We start from the raw sequence: 15,949 nt of genomic DNA on the forward strand, positions 1-15,949 counted from the left end.
TCCGGTAGTGAGCGGAACTAATGCTCAAACGGCAATCTCATTGGCTGGCACGCATCTTTTCCTGTGCTTTTTTTTTTATTTCAGCAAATGCTGTCAATGCTATTGATATTCATGAACCCTATGTCCAATCTTACAGGTCTTTGTCTATTTGATCACCGGTTGAATGAACGCTGTACTGTAAAAAAAAAAAAAAAAAAAATATACATATATATATATATATATATATATATATATATATATATATATATATATATATATATATATATATATATATATATATATATATATATATATATATATATATATATATATAAAGTCTCCAATTGAACATTTTCTAGTGACTAATCATGTCTACATTTTTCAGTTGGCCAAATATTTTTTTTTATTTTTTAGATGTGATCAGTCACCAGAAAATGATCAATTGGAGACTTTTTTTTTTTTTTTTTTTTTTTTTTACAGTGTGGAGGCCAGACCCACATCAAGATGTTTGGTCTGGAAACTCACCATTGACAGCTCAATCCGAGGGGCGGGATAAACGGTTGTCTTTCGAACTCCCTCTGCACGTGATAGGATAGCGCTACACCAACCGGAGCAAGGTGAAACAGAGCTTGTTGATAGATTAAACTTTCGCCGTATCAGGTTGGCGAAACTCAGAACACATCTTCCCTTTTTAAGAATGACTTCAGTGCCGTTCTTTGTTCTTTTCTTAGAGAAAAGCTTAACTCCAAGTCTTCCAGAGTCGCAGTCAAAGCTGATTCGAAAGAAGCTGATAAGAAAACGATAGTTTCTGTGTTTACTAGTAGCTCGCAAGAGCCATCATTATGTTAAGCCCCGCCCATCGACTCTATACACGATGGGATTGGCCTGACCAGAGTTTGGTTTTTACAGCTAAGAAGTGTATTGAGAGTTGCTAGACGACACTCGCGGCAGATTAGATTTGCCGCTAGGGTGCGTCTAGATTTCTAGGCTATGGAGGAGATTCAATGTACTATGAAAACATACTGTGAAGCTTCTTCTCAGTACAAAATACCATCTACTAAAACCAAGCTATATAAAAAATTAAAAATAATACAAAAATTCACTCATTATGTTAATGTTAAAAGCCCAACAAATTATCGTAAAAACATCTCAATCAATCAATCAACTTTATTTATATAGCGCTTTTACAATGACGATTGTTTCAAAGCAGCTTCACAGTGTCAAACGAGACAATATTGCAACAAAATATGATTTGGCTGTACAGTCTTTCTTGAGAAAACAGTGATGTTATCAGCTTATTTTAATTTATCATATAGAGACAATATTGGCAGATCAATATTATAGTTTATAGAATTAAATAAGACCTAATTAATTAAATGTATTTGTATATTTAGTTGAATAACTTAGATCATAAATTTAGTGTTATAGTAGTGCCCCCAACTGAGCAAGCCAAGCCAAAGGCGACAGTGGCAAGGAACCAAAACTCCATCAGGGCATGATGGAGAAAAATAAACCTTGGGAGAAACCAGACTCAGTCGGGGTAGTTCAGTTCTCCTCTGGCCCAACGGCCTAAAACACCAAACATTTGCAAATTGCACATCAACGAGACCTTTTTATTGATCAAAAACTTGGCCTGCCCAGTCAGAGTGAAATAACTAGATTCATAAATTGACAAATTATGTCAACATTTTACATTCAACATTACAACAAAATCACCAGCTCCTGATCAGGACAAAATATAATCACACATCCCTATTTTTAACCATGCAAACCACTGCTTAGCAGCTAATTTTAAAATGAAAATAATAATAATAAATAAATAAAAACAGCACAGCACAGCAGTTTATAACATGGCAGGCATTTCAAATTACTCTGAGCAAAGGAGAATTACCACAGTGTCAATTAAGAAAACAACTGTATTTATGTTCCGTTCCATCAGCCTATTAATCAGTGCTTTGTGTTCTCAGCCTCTTGTTCTTCTCCCTGGCACATACCAGAAGCAAACAGAATAGTCAAGGCCAGGGAGAGATCTCTCTTTTCATGCACCAGAAGGTTCGGTTGCTCACATCAACTGTCCTCCAAACAAGAAACCTCTTAAGTGATTTACATACTAACATCAAATTGTCAGATGCTACAGATCTCGAACAGTGTGCCGTTACAAGCAAAATATAAATAAAATGTCACAGAGTTAATATATATATTTTTAAATATTATTTATATAATCCTCAAGGGCCATTCACGCTGGCACATACAGTACCGTGTGGCGCTTTTATAGAATTGGAAATATGGCAGTACAATGAATGCTAGTTAAACTTGAAGGACATACTTCAGCTTCTGACATATTTTGTTGTACACAGTATAAAATAAATATAGTTCTTTTAAAAGGTTCTTTAAACATAGTGTGAGTTCTATTTTAAAGCATATTGTGCTGAAGAACCCTTTAGCCTATATGCTGAAATGGTTCGTTGTGTTAGAGTTTAGGGTACTTTGTTCCCGCCTTTTTGTTTTTCCAAATCTTTCAAATCTTAACCGTCAAACCACATCATTACTGATTTTCTGGAGCTCAACTACACAGACTGTCAACACGCTCTCAACAGGTTTCTTTCTTAAAAGGTCTATAAATTATAACTGGTTTCATCCTAAGTCTTAGTTCACCCTTATTTGCTAAATGTAACATTTTAAAAAGTCATGTGCAAAGGTTGATCGCCTTCTGTTATTTTTATTGTAGAGCCTCAGAACTTCATCATCCATGGAAGCTTGTTTCCACCACAGAATAAAACATTTTAAAAGATAACTGACTTTTAATCTTGCAAAATTGTGAGATATAATGTAATAATTACCTTTTTTATTTTTTATTCTGTGGCACAAGCTTCCATAATTATCTGAACTGAAATTATTAGTTCCAGACCTTAAACAATAAGTCTCTGACTCTTCAAACCTCTAAGAGTGTTTACATTCAACAGCCACAGGCTCCTTTAAGCAACTGACTGAGAATCAGAAAATAAAGATAATTGAGTCTTATAAAGCAGGGGAAGCTTATGAAAAGATATGGAAATGCTCGCTGTTTGCACATTGCAATATCTGAGATGCCACTGTAAGTTAAATAAAAATTCAAGGCAAGATATGAAGACCAAGGAAAAATATAAATCCAGGTCTGGGATTAAAACACCATATGGCTCCAAAAGACTTGCAGGAAGATTTAGCTGGCATGAAAGCAGTGATGTTAACTTGTGCTGCACCACTGGCAAAAACATGAAATACACTGAAGGGTCGTCAGAAGGAAACCTAACCTGCGATCTCATCACAAAGCATGATTTAGGTAGTATTGTGCTGAAATCAGAAAATGGTGTAATATGGTGTAAAACTATTTAACAACAGTTATACAAGCAGAGTTAAAACATTAAAAATAATTAAATTATTTTGCTTGATTGATTGATGGATTGAAGCAGTTTAAAGTTACACGTTGCCATTTGGAAGTAATGCAATTCCACTCCCCAAAGAAATACCACCAATATTTTGAAGAAAAAAGCAGCATTTGAACATCTCAGAATTGCATTATAATTTCTACTTGAGAGGGCTTTTATGTCCAATGTTTACTAGGAAACTAGTATTTACAATAATTCCGATATCACAGGAAGGTGTCATTAGTTGCACAACAAGGGTAAAAAAAGCCCTTCTTGTTTGAGCAACAGTAAAGTGGTTTGTCTGCTTTTCTGCAAAACATATAACTCGCTTGGACGTGTACTGCACAATCACCGATTATGTGAGCTAATGTCAAATACAACCAGTTCCGTTGTTAGAATCTACTGATACACATTTTTGTATTGATTTTAGTGGTTGTATTGGATCATTTGTACTGATGGAAGATCCAACCATGGCCGATTCTAAGATTTCTAGCAGAATCCATCAGGTTTTGATTTTTCTATCTGTTGGTATTTGCTAGAATCCATGATGTCATGTATTTGAACAAGATGCCTAGGACCTCCAGCAAAGAAATAGGCCCACAACATTACAGATCCAGCTGTATTTTTAACCGTGGACATGGGGTACTTTTTTTATCCCTGTTTGCACCAAACACATCTGGTGGGTTTGCTGCCAAAAAGCTCTGTTTTTAGTTTCATCTGACCACAGAACCAGGTCCCTTTTATAGTTCTAGTCATGTTTGACAACTGAATATGCTGGAGTTTGTTTCTGAATGAGCGAGGGGGATTTTTCTTGAAACCCTCCCAAACAACATGTGGTGATAATAGGGGTTGTTCGATTTTTAAAAAAAGGCTTTCTGAGCCCAAGACTCAAGTAAACTCTGTGATTCTCCATCTGTGATCCTTGGAGAGTCTTTGTCCACTTGAACAATCCTCCTCACAGAGCATTAAGACAATATAGTCACGCATCCTTTTTCAGGCAGATTCGTAACATTTAGTTGATTGGAATTTGGCATTTCTGTTTTCTCATATTTATACTCCAGTGTGAACTGAATTGATGGGTAAGAAAAATATCCCTATTTAACACGGGATACTTACCATATTTATATTCAACTTACAGAAAAAAAGAAGAAGAAAAAAATGAACTGAATAAGCATTTTGAACTGCGAGAGGCATTCCACTTTCGTTGTAAGTTGAATATGGAAGGCAGTTCACCGGAAGCTATATATTTTACTTTATAACATGTTAATTATTATTTTATTAAAAAAAAAAAAAAAAAAAAAAAAAAAAAAAAAAAAAAAAAAAACATTGATTAACTTCAGAAGGCCTAACATCCCAGAGTCGTGTGGATTACTTTTATAATGGATGGATGCACTTTTCTGGGCTTCAAATGTAGAGCTGCCATTCACTTGGAACCTTGGAAGAGACAATACATTTTTAATATAACTCTGAATGTATTCTGCTGAAAGAATGTCATATACACATAGCTTGAGGGTGAAGAAGTCATGGGGTAATTTTCATTTTTAGGTGAACTATCCCCTTAAATAATTATATTGATGACATAACCACATCTCTGCTGACCTGTCACAACACTGGTCTCCCTCTATGATGGCTCTTTTACCTGTAGAGCAGGACTTTCTGTCCTATAGCAGCCAGATTAAATCCAGTGCAATTTCCTTCGTTTTCGTCTCTACTCATACTGTGCCTGGTAAAAGTTTGTAATAAGCTAAATTAAGCAAATAAACAGTAGCTGTGGATTCAAATTTGATGTCACCCAGATCATAAAATATTCAGTACAAAATGAAAGAGTGCGATTTTGCCTACGAAATACTGGTTATTACAGACCAATTTATGCTGACGGATGCACAGACTTAACTTACTTCACGGACATAAAAGGCTGTATCATTCCATGCCAGAGTGCTGAGTTTTGTAACTTGCAAAGTGCTGCTTCAATATTTTTAATGCTTCAACACGTTTAATCATATGGTTGGTGTCTCTTTGATAGCCTACCACAGCTTGTCAAATATTCCCTGCATATCTTCCGAGACTATTTTACCCCTGACACATTTAGACTGTGAAGAAACTGAAGGGCTCCCACAATGTCATGTTCGGCGTTCGTTTTGCTGCCAAGTTGTCTACTCACTTCAGCCTCCTTTTGACGACAACAGTTGCAGCATCAGGCAGAGAGGAAGCCAAACCTCAATGCATAAAAACATGAAATCATATTCCTAGCCGCGAAATCGAATCGCCACATCAGAATTCGGAGTGAAGTTCCACGGCGTTCTATTTGGAGAACGCGCCGGCTGACGTAGGTATCCAGCGCGCGCGTCCTACTCCCTTGAGAACGAAGAGCGTGAACGCGCCTCTATCCTCCTCGCTGCTACAGTGAATGCGGGCATCCAGACGCCTGACTGAGTGCGGCGGTTCTTTTCCGATAGCTCGGATGCCAGTGCACAGAGAGCGTTCTGCCGAAGCCGAAAGGGAGAAGGCAAATACATATTCTCTCGGACGCTCAGTTGTAAGTGATGCTACTGCAAGTTGAAGTCCTGGAAGTAAAACCGCAGCAGATTGGGAATAAACGGATAGAACGGCGTTTTCCATTGCAGAGCGCACTCAGTTCGTTTGGAATACAGAGACGCAGCGTGGAATTACTGGAGCCCTCAGTTTTTGAACTAAAGTCTATTCGTTTTCTACCGCATTTTATTTTATATGTTGCCCATTTTTCTTGTTTCCTTCTTTCTTTTATCTTCTTTTTTGCTGTTATGTTTGACTAGGTTTATTATTCCCCCTTTATTCTAATGTTATTTATTAGCTATCTCAGTTTTCTTTATCCTCTGAACATAGCTTGGGTTCGTTTTCGCGAGGGTAGATTGTGGTGAAAGATACTCAATCTCAAACTGAGTCGTGTCATGGATGGCAAATTGCATTTGCATCTACGGAACAAATCGGGAAATATAAAATAACTACTGCTGCCAGAGACAAGGTATGTCACTGCTTCCCCCCATTCTTTTTATGTCTTAAAATATATGATAATGCGTTGTTCAACATTCTGTGCATTCGAATGGTTTAAAAGACCAACGTATTGTCATAGACTGACCACTTTAAGAGTCCATTTACTTGATCTTTAAGTTGGTATATGCATGTGAAAGTGTCGTCTGTGAACTCTCCTATTTTCTCTTCAGAATCTTGTGCACTGTGCATTATTATTATATTATCAGCATTATCAACTAGAACAGAAATGCATTCAGGATCAATGTCTCTGTTGCCGTTCCCATTCATGCATCGACCATTAACTTAATGTATGAGAAAATGTTTTATAGGCTATAGCATTCTTCAGACCACGTTTATGGGGAGCTTTGAGTGATGCTACTGATATAGAAAATTGGAAAAACTATAAGAAAAAAACATGATTATGAGGATTGTGTCTATACGTTGTCCCCTATTATTGATTTCCCTTTGCATATTTTGTCATATTCTGTCTATATCGACGTCTAAAGACAGTCTCTACTGTCACCGCGCGACTGTAATGTTATTTGAAGGTGATACAACTGTGATTTGGCGCCCGCTGTAGTTGCCTTTAACGCCGCAACTTAAAATAGAACGCAGTTTCCATCAATAACCGACAGACTGATAATCGTTTAGTCAATAAGCCAATGCAGCTGTCTTTCAATTAACATTCCCGGCCAGGCTTTATGCTAATTAATCAAAGCTAGACTTGTCCGTACAGGTCTGCGGCCGTGAGGAAGAGCAGTCGCCCATCTGTTGAACGCGTCTTCACAACTGCTCAGCGCCGTTTCTTCTGCAGCCACTACGATAACATATTCTGCTCTTATATGACGATGATGATGGTGAGCTACATTTGCATTTTTCCGCAAGATACCGCCACTTTAAGTAGATTTTACTAGAGTTGATGGATGGAATCAACGTCCATTATGATTTGAGTGTAATGGAATGAAGCTCACACGAAGGACACGTGCATTAACCCTTTAATATACATGAACGTGAAACTGCCTTGCTATTAAATCATTATTTGCGTTTAAAATGAGATAAGGCAAATATGTCAAACACCTTGACGTGAGGCCCCGCCCACAAGATGTGACGTCGAGTACGAGGGTTCTTATTTATCCACGTTATTTTTAAATTATTTATCAGAAGTAACCTAAGATATTTCCCGTGAGTGTGAATGGGGTTTCAGCTCGTTAGCTGCTAAAATTATTATAATAATAACACAATGCAGTCAAAGCTAAAACTGCTTATGATTATGTTTTAAAAAGATGTATATTAAATACCATTTTGCAACGTCTCGCTGCACAGCGGGCTGTTTTTATACAGCTAAAAAATCTGAAAGTGGCTGACACTGGAAGCCTTATAGCTACAATCAATTTGAAAATAATAATACATCAAATAATCAAATTACATCAAAAATAAGGTGGGTAGTGAAATATAGGATATAGTGATGTTACTTTGGGTAATATTTTCTGTTATTTAGTTTTCTGGCATTTTGGTACACCGCAGCAAGTTTTAATTCTTATACCCTTACTTTTTATGCCATATCTTGATATCCTTATAATCATCATTAGAGTGTGTGCTACATTTTATCATTGTGATTGTGTGTACATACATTAATGCTCTATGCCGCACTAAAAATCAGTAAGCACACGGATTCACACAGCTTGATACAGCTCCTATGTAGAGAAAAATAGTTCTAGATATGGAAGTGTAACAACTATAATTGGCTCATAACGCCGTGAGGGGGCCCTCCGCACTGTGGGGGTGTCCTGTATGCCTGTGGTAAAAGATGGGGACATTTACCTCAAGGTCAGTGGCCTTTGCACGGCATGTTGCCATGTTACTTTCAGATAAAGGTGGTAAGTTGACACCATAGTTTTTATAAGTTGCATAACCTGAATAAAGTATGCAGGAACTTCTTTTTACTCAGAAATTAGGCCCACTCACTCTCTCACTGTTCCCCCTTCCAGCCTCTCAAATGTCTCTAAGTATGCAGACACCATTTAAGGGTTAAGCTTGGCTAATTAATGAGAAATAAAACCGGTCTACAGGCGGCTGGGGATAATACCTTTAGCGTGATGTGTGTGAGAGGCATTTATGCTAAGTTGATCAGTTTATGTCTATTTATGCCTGGCATGCAATCCAGTTGGATTCAACCTGTACTAAACCTGTAGCCGTGTGATAACAGGGATTGAATTTGGTCTCTCATACACAGCTAGATGTAAATGAAATGTGTGTACTTGTGCGGTAATGTTTCCTCTAATGCAGTTCCCAACCAGGGAGACTCTGCAAACTTCAAAGTTGCAAGAAGTTTTAAAAATAAGTTATCAAAATATCAAATATCAAAATGACCCAACTTTATTAATAAAGCTAAAATAATAATAATAATAATAATACTAATAATATTAATAATAATATACTAGATGTAAACTGAAATGAAATTGATTGGTGGAAATGCATTTTTTAAATGTAGAGATCGGTGTGTACACTCCTGAGTTTTCCATTTAGGGATCGGCCAGGATCAACAATTCCCCCAACAATTAGCCAATTAGTGAGGTCAACTTTTTAATATTTTTAGCAGTGGTTCATTTTAAAGGGAGATAGACTTGGTTGGCGTCGTATCATAGCTGGGGGTGTGGCGAGGGGGAAAACAGTCCATTCATCCACACTGGAAATGCATGGAGTATAGCCCAGTATAGCCTATTTAGAATCACTTTTGCCACTGGACAGAGCAAGATACATAGAAAAACTGAGCCGCATTGGGTCAGATTGTCTGTGCAGTATCTGTGACTGGAAAAACAATTCAACGCAATGGCCAGAGGTGTCATTTTTATCGTCAAAATGCATCCTGCTCCCACAAATATTACTTGCCTACACTGTAAAAAAAGGCAAATTTTGAACTTTTGCAGTACAATCGACTTGGATGTTTAAGTTATTTCAACTTAAATTATGTTAAACTGACTTTAAAAAAATAAGTTACATCTTGTATAACTAATAAAAACAAGTTTAACTTTTCTTAACTTATTTTGATGAGTTAAAACAATGAAAAAACATATGTTGTCATGACTTATTGAACATATAATTTTTTACAGTGTATTAAAAAAAAACATTTTTGCTTTTTTATAGCAACTGGCTTCATCGAATAACTGGATGATTTATGAAGTAGGCTATTAATATTTGGGGGAGCAGCATCTATTCTAACGAGAACCTGTCATTCAAGTGTAAAATGTCACATGTAATGTGACTACATCAGCTTGTCTGAAGCAAAACCATGAGTCCATCCATTCCCATAAAAAAATAACGAAGACTTTTGAATGTATTGTACATTAATAACCTCGCGTGCTATGTGACAACTTGCGTAAAGACTGCTTCAATGATAAGTTGGCTGCGTTTTGGACGCAGATCGAGTCATGTGACAAATTATGGGTTTTTCTTAAACAAACTTTTGCAGTAATTAAATCTCTTATGTTTTCATCTTTACAATAATACGTCATCACGTAGTGCAAATGTTTAATTGTAATGGACGTATTGAACAGGCTTTCGGAATTGACAAATAACTCCATCTGTTATTCGGCAGTATATAAAACTTAAGATTTAAGTGCAGAACGCCACACAGCAACTTTTCTGCATTGCGCCCAGCAAAAATCTATCGTAATCATTAAAAAGAAGTAAAGATAAAACATCTAACAAGGTCTCCGCGCATTCATTCGAATGAGTTCTTTCCCTCAACATCATAAACTAAGTAATGCCGCCCAAGTCTATGGAAATGTCAGGTCAAAACTTAGTAAGTGTGTTGGCATGCTTATAGTGTGATGTTAGCATGCTAACATTTAGCTTGATAAAAAATGAAAATGTTATGCAAAATCCATAGGTTTGTATTTGAGGTGTTATGAGAGAACAAAGGACAGTTTATTCAGTGTAATTGCTGATTATTCATGATGTGATACCCAATCCCGCGTTGTTTGTAGGAATATTGCAAACGAACACAGTAGAACAAAGACTCAAAGCACTGTTGGATGCCATGAACTGGATGTTGTGCACCAACAATATTTCTGATCTAACAGTTATGATCTTTTGAATGCTGAGCAAGGGAAATCCCATGAGTCCGTGCACCGAGATTACATTGAAGCGTAGCATTCTGTATTCGGGATGCACTTAAGTGGTTTTGAGCCGCTTTGCATTGCACTTCAATGGTTTTGTTCAACACAAGGTTATAGTATATGCTGAATCACCTTATTGAAGGACCACACTTACTTTAGTGTCTGGAACGTGTCTGATTGGAGGCTAGTCAACACAATGTAGGCTTATTATACAGGGCTTCCTGAACACAGACACAGTGCTCGTTCAGAGAGCCGACTGACTAATCGATTATGAAAATTTGTGGTTTTGCAAATCGTTGGTTTAATTCCACAGCTGCCCAGTCCTGCAGAGTGGTACATACTGATCCTTAATATGAATCCATTCCTGCTTTCTTTAGGTCTCATTAATGATATCCTGCATTTTATTCATGTATTTGATATTGAGCATAACCTAGTTAATTTGTCAAACGTACATACAACTGTTTTCTCTTTTTAGTATTACAAGATCAGCTGCAGATAGTATTTATTTTAGTCTACATTTAATGGTAGGAATGCACAATATCAGCAATATTGGTCATTGGCTGAAGTTTTTGTTTTGGTCGATATAAGATAATTACGCAAACTCATTTCCCCAATTTTTGTATTCATTTATTCTTTTTTTTTAAAGAATAAAAAAAAAAAAAAAAAAAAAAAAAACTTTTTAAAAAATTCAATTTTAAAATAATATTTAAAATCTAATGTTAATTACAATTAAACCGATCTCAAACATTTTAATTTTGAACATAGTTTTTACATATATTGTACATAATGTGAAATGCAAGCTATTCTGATGCATAGATTCACTTGGCACATTTAAAATGATTAATTTTAATTATTATTAATAATAATAAATCAGACATTTATCTGACATTGGCCATTACTTGAAAAAAAAAAAAAAATTATTGCATCCTAACTTAAATTGTCTATGAAAAATTCCGAAACCCTTTTTATTAGCAACACCGGTGGCTGTTTGGTGAACTGCAGCCAGCAGCTTATTGCTTGTGCTTGCACTCGTGCAAGAGATTGAACGTGATTCAGTGTCCCGATATACTCAAGATGAAGGTCTTTGCTTAGAAATAAAAAAACGAACAAACAAACAAAACAAACACTGGAAATACTTTTGCACCAAACATCATGACGCCGTCCACCCAGCTGAAAGTGTAGGTATGGGCTGCATGCGTTCCTCCTAATGTGGTTTAATGATGATATTAATAGGCCAAAATTCAAACCAGAAAAGCAGATTAGCCCAGATTATTTCGAAAGAACACATATTTTAGTTCAGGGTGAAAGAGCTTGTTGAAATAGTTCTCTCTCTGTGTTTATGACAATTTAATGCTTCACACCGAACGTAAATTGAGCGTCTTGAGCGAGTGATTTCCAGGTCCTGATAGACGCGATAGACGCGTTTAACATGCAAGTTCGCTTTATGTACATGTCCAGTTTGCGTAAGAGAGGCGAATTGATTGCCTTGCGTGAGAGTTTTTATTTGATGCTTTTTACGCAACCAATCATGAGCCAGAGTCATTCATTCAACATGGGGGAGCGATTGATATTGGCGGTTAGTCAAGTCAAGACAAGTCAACTTTATTCATATAGTGCTTTTACAATGACGATTGTTTCAAAGCAGCCTCACAGTGTTTAATCTGAAAATATTGCAACAATTCAGCAGTACAGTTGCTGGAGAAAACAGTGATGTCATCAGCTCATTTCAATTTATCATATAGCGAAAATGTGGGCAGATCAGTGATGAAACAGTTAATTTAGTAATACATTCTATTTGGATATTTAGTTGAAAACTTAGATCGAATTTTTTGTGTCTCCAATTGAGCAAGCCAAGCCAAAGGCGACAGTGGCAAGAAACCAAAACTCCATCAGGGCATGATGGAGAAAAATAAACCCTGGAAGAAACCAGGCTCAGTTCTCCTCTGGCCTAGTATACAAACAGTGTATGATTATTATCCACGCAACCGTACAGGTCAGAAATCATTTTAGAATATTCAAAAGTTCAAGTTATATTGAAGTACATCTTCAAGGCTATATTGAAGATGATGCATCGATTAAACAAAAATAGGAATATTGGAGTCATCATGCCGGAGACGGGTTTATTGAGGATGGCATGTCGGTTAGCAGTCATACGAAGCTATATGACACAAGTTCATATTTCTAGAGAGACAAGAATAGAAAAGACCTCGGAAGATTATTTGGAAGAGTGTCTGTGAGGAGTTCGGGCAACCTGGGTTTTAAATACACATTTCACTTTGTAGCCCAGTTGTCGACCCTGCATCAACCATCTTGAAAACAGACAGCTACCTAGCACACATTTCTTGCTTTATATGGGCGTCCAACTCGCTTCTGATGCACCAGCGGATTTGTGACGCTCAATCCGTGTTCGGTGTGAACCTTAGCATAAGTGTGAGTACAGAATTGTGTTTTTGCGAATCTCTAAACCTGCCTTGTGTTTTATTAATAATAACATATTGTCTTTTTTATAACTTTTGGTCCATTATTAAGCGTCATTATTGCAGTTTTCTTGTTTTTTCTATGGGAGGAAAACTTCTAACGTGTTAAACGTGTTGTGTTCATATTCTGGACTCATCTGCTTTTCTTTACATGTAGTTTGGTGTTTACCGAGTTAAGTCTTTTAATACCACTTTCTCAAGCCACATTAAAGGGATAGTTCACTTTAAAATGAAAATTCTGTCATCCTTTACTCACCCTCAAGTTGTTTCAAACCTGTATGAATTTCTTTCTTCAGCTGAACACAAGGAAATATTTTTTGAAGAATGTCAGTAACCAAACAGTTAACTGGAACCATTGATTTCCATAGTATTTTGGTTGGTTCCAGTTACCTGTTTGGTTACTGACAATCTTCAAAAAAATCTTCCCTTGTGTTCAGCTGAAGGAAGAAATTCATACAGGTTTGAAACAACTTGAAGGTCAATCTAAGGGAGTCTTATTTACTGTGGATTACTAAATTACCAATACCGCCATCATCCACTCGAACAACTTGTTTGAATGGAAACCCAGCTATTGACATTACAGTACAGAATGGCTCTTTCGGTATCATCCCCATTGTGTAAGCTTTATAAGAATGTGTCATAGAATGGAAGAAAGGCTCTCATGAGCGCGTGTAACCGTCACATCCTTTGGATGTGAGCCCAAGTCCTTCACATAAAAATCAGTCTTCAGGCTTTCATAGACAACCTAGGAAGTTGGGAAATGTGTCTAATACATCAATTATTCCAGCCCCTTTAAGAGCCATGTTCAAATTAAATGCTAAAAGTCATTAGAGAGAGGACTTATCTTGTACATTGGGAGGCCTTGAGAACCATTGCTCTAATGTGTGTGTTGCCTCTAAAAATCAGGTGGGATATCGCAGGCTCTGCATGAACAGCACAATCCTGTAAGAGAGACTGATGCCCCTCACCGTCTCCTGCATGTGATGGGACGTAGGTGATATGGATCATAAGCCAGGCAACAGCTTGGTCTTGCCTGGTTGAGTGGTCTCTGGCCGCCGCATTGTTTCAGAAAACTACCCCTCCCATTTCCGCTTTGGACCATACACCAGCCCCGCTCGTTTGTGAGGCGCCTCGCTGAAAATATGATATATCACGTTTAGGCAGTGAGATAAAGCGTGATGTTTTAATTCTTGCAAACACTGTCAGCTCGCATTCACTGGCTAGGAAAGCCCTGGTGAGCAATGCCGCCTGACAAATGCGCTTTAGCCTCTTGTCTGTGCTTCAGCAGGCTTTCCTGTCTGTTGTCCTCCAGCACAGCTGCCTTATCTGTTATTATCAGCTCTCGGCCCCAAAAACTTGATCATTTGGGAAAGCCAAATCTAGCTCGACTTCTATTGTTCATGTCATCGTGTAAAGCTGGAAGTCTGCTTTTTCGAGACACAGATGCTGCGATCAACAGGGTGCCACTGGCTTCCACCCATCTTCATGTGTCAATATTTGTAGTGGGCAATTTTGTGTGCAGGGCCCTCTAAAGCTGAATGGATTTGTTGAAATGGTTACTGTTATCAAATGAACTGCTGTTTAGAAAACCCTATGATATGTATGACCTGTATGACTCATAGGAACCCCATTGACTTCCATTGCATGAACAAAAGTACACAGAAATATTTTTTGAGTTCCAAAAAATAAAATAAAAAAAGTAAAACGGGTTCGAAATCATGACAGAATTATACTATCCCTTAAGATATAACCCAGCTATGAGTGCAGTGACCTTTTGATAAGCCATTTGTAAGTAAGTCAGAACACAGTCATGGACTGATATGACGGGCTTTTTAATGCAAGTATCTGTCGTTGTTGTCCTCTGGTCAACCATTTGGAGCTGTCATCATCTTTCTCAGTCCTCCGGTGACTCCAGGACTTGTAGTGGTGCACTCTGCGGTTTCAGCACGCTGCCCGGGAGCAATATTTGCTTTTATGTAATGTTTTTTTCCATTATGTCCAGCCAAGAGAGAAAGTTAAAACCTCACAGATTGTATTGATTCTTTGTCTCTAAGCCTCTGTGCCGTTGTACGGGAGAACCCCTGAGACTTTGAAGCGACACAAGTTCTTGATGGCTTTTTCCCGTCGCTGTATTTTTATGGTCAAACTCAATCTCTCATTTTGTGTTTGACTCCGAGCTCTGAATTCCACTTCCTGACAGTTCAATAGTCGGGTATCATAGAGGGTCACTTTGTATTTGTCATTCGGCATGCTCTGTGATTGATTACTGCCATTTTTATTTATTTTTTTATTTTACTTACTATATTTTGTTATTGACTAGCAATGAATGCAGAGCAAAGAGGACATGTATAATGTCTCTTCAGCAGTTGAGCAGCTGACTGTGAAATGTACTAAAGGTGCATTAAAAGAGAAGTATGAACAGGCAAAAAAATGGTGGTAGTAAAAAAAAAAACTGTACACCAATATATTTTCGAACAAGACAGCTGTTGTTCAAAACAAATCAGAGTTAATCAGATTTCACAATGAACAAATCTCTAATTAAGACAAACAGAAAATCACTTGCCATAAAAAAGAAAGCTGTTTACATGGTTTTCTTTTTAGATATCTGGATGATTTGACAAACTGATTTAGTAGTTTTGTCTTTATCTAATTGTATTTACTCAAGTTATATTTGTTTCACTCACTACAACTGAGGCAGGAAATGAATAGCTAGAGGATATACAGTAGGTAACATGCATTCTGATGTTTAATATGAGAGCTAAAAAGGCATTTATCTCATACAGATGCACCGTTTGCTTGGGGGATGCCTATAAATTGCCAAAAATGTTAATATGACACCAATTATAGTAATTCCTCATCCACCTATCACCATGGTGTAACTATGGCATGAATAAAAAATAAAATAATGTGTTAATTGCTGTTCACCCTTAAATAAATAGTTGAAAAAGTTACATTTTGAGAT

The 15,949-nt window shown here is 37.1% G+C and overlaps 1 protein-coding gene across 4 annotated transcripts in view; it reads left to right on the forward strand.

Moving 5' to 3' along the window:
- Nucleotides 1–5,525: 5,525 nt before the first annotated feature.
- Nucleotides 5,526–15,949, forward strand: part of adgrb2 (adhesion G protein-coupled receptor B2) — a 394,976-nt gene continuing 384,552 nt past the window's right edge. For 2 of the 4 annotated variants that reach the window (XM_067426445.1, XM_067426446.1), the window contains exon 1: nucleotides 5,528–6,384. The gene's annotated coding sequence lies outside the window, so the exon portion shown is untranslated. Of the gene's footprint in view, nucleotides 6,385–7,129; nucleotides 7,250–15,949 lie in introns of those variants that run through there. The other 2 variants (XM_067426444.1, XM_067426443.1) reach the window with 2 other exon arrangements.

Source organism: Pseudorasbora parva, chromosome 19, assembly GCF_024679245.1.
Source record: "Pseudorasbora parva isolate DD20220531a chromosome 19, ASM2467924v1, whole genome shotgun sequence".
NCBI lineage: Eukaryota > Metazoa > Chordata > Actinopteri > Cypriniformes > Gobionidae > Pseudorasbora > Pseudorasbora parva.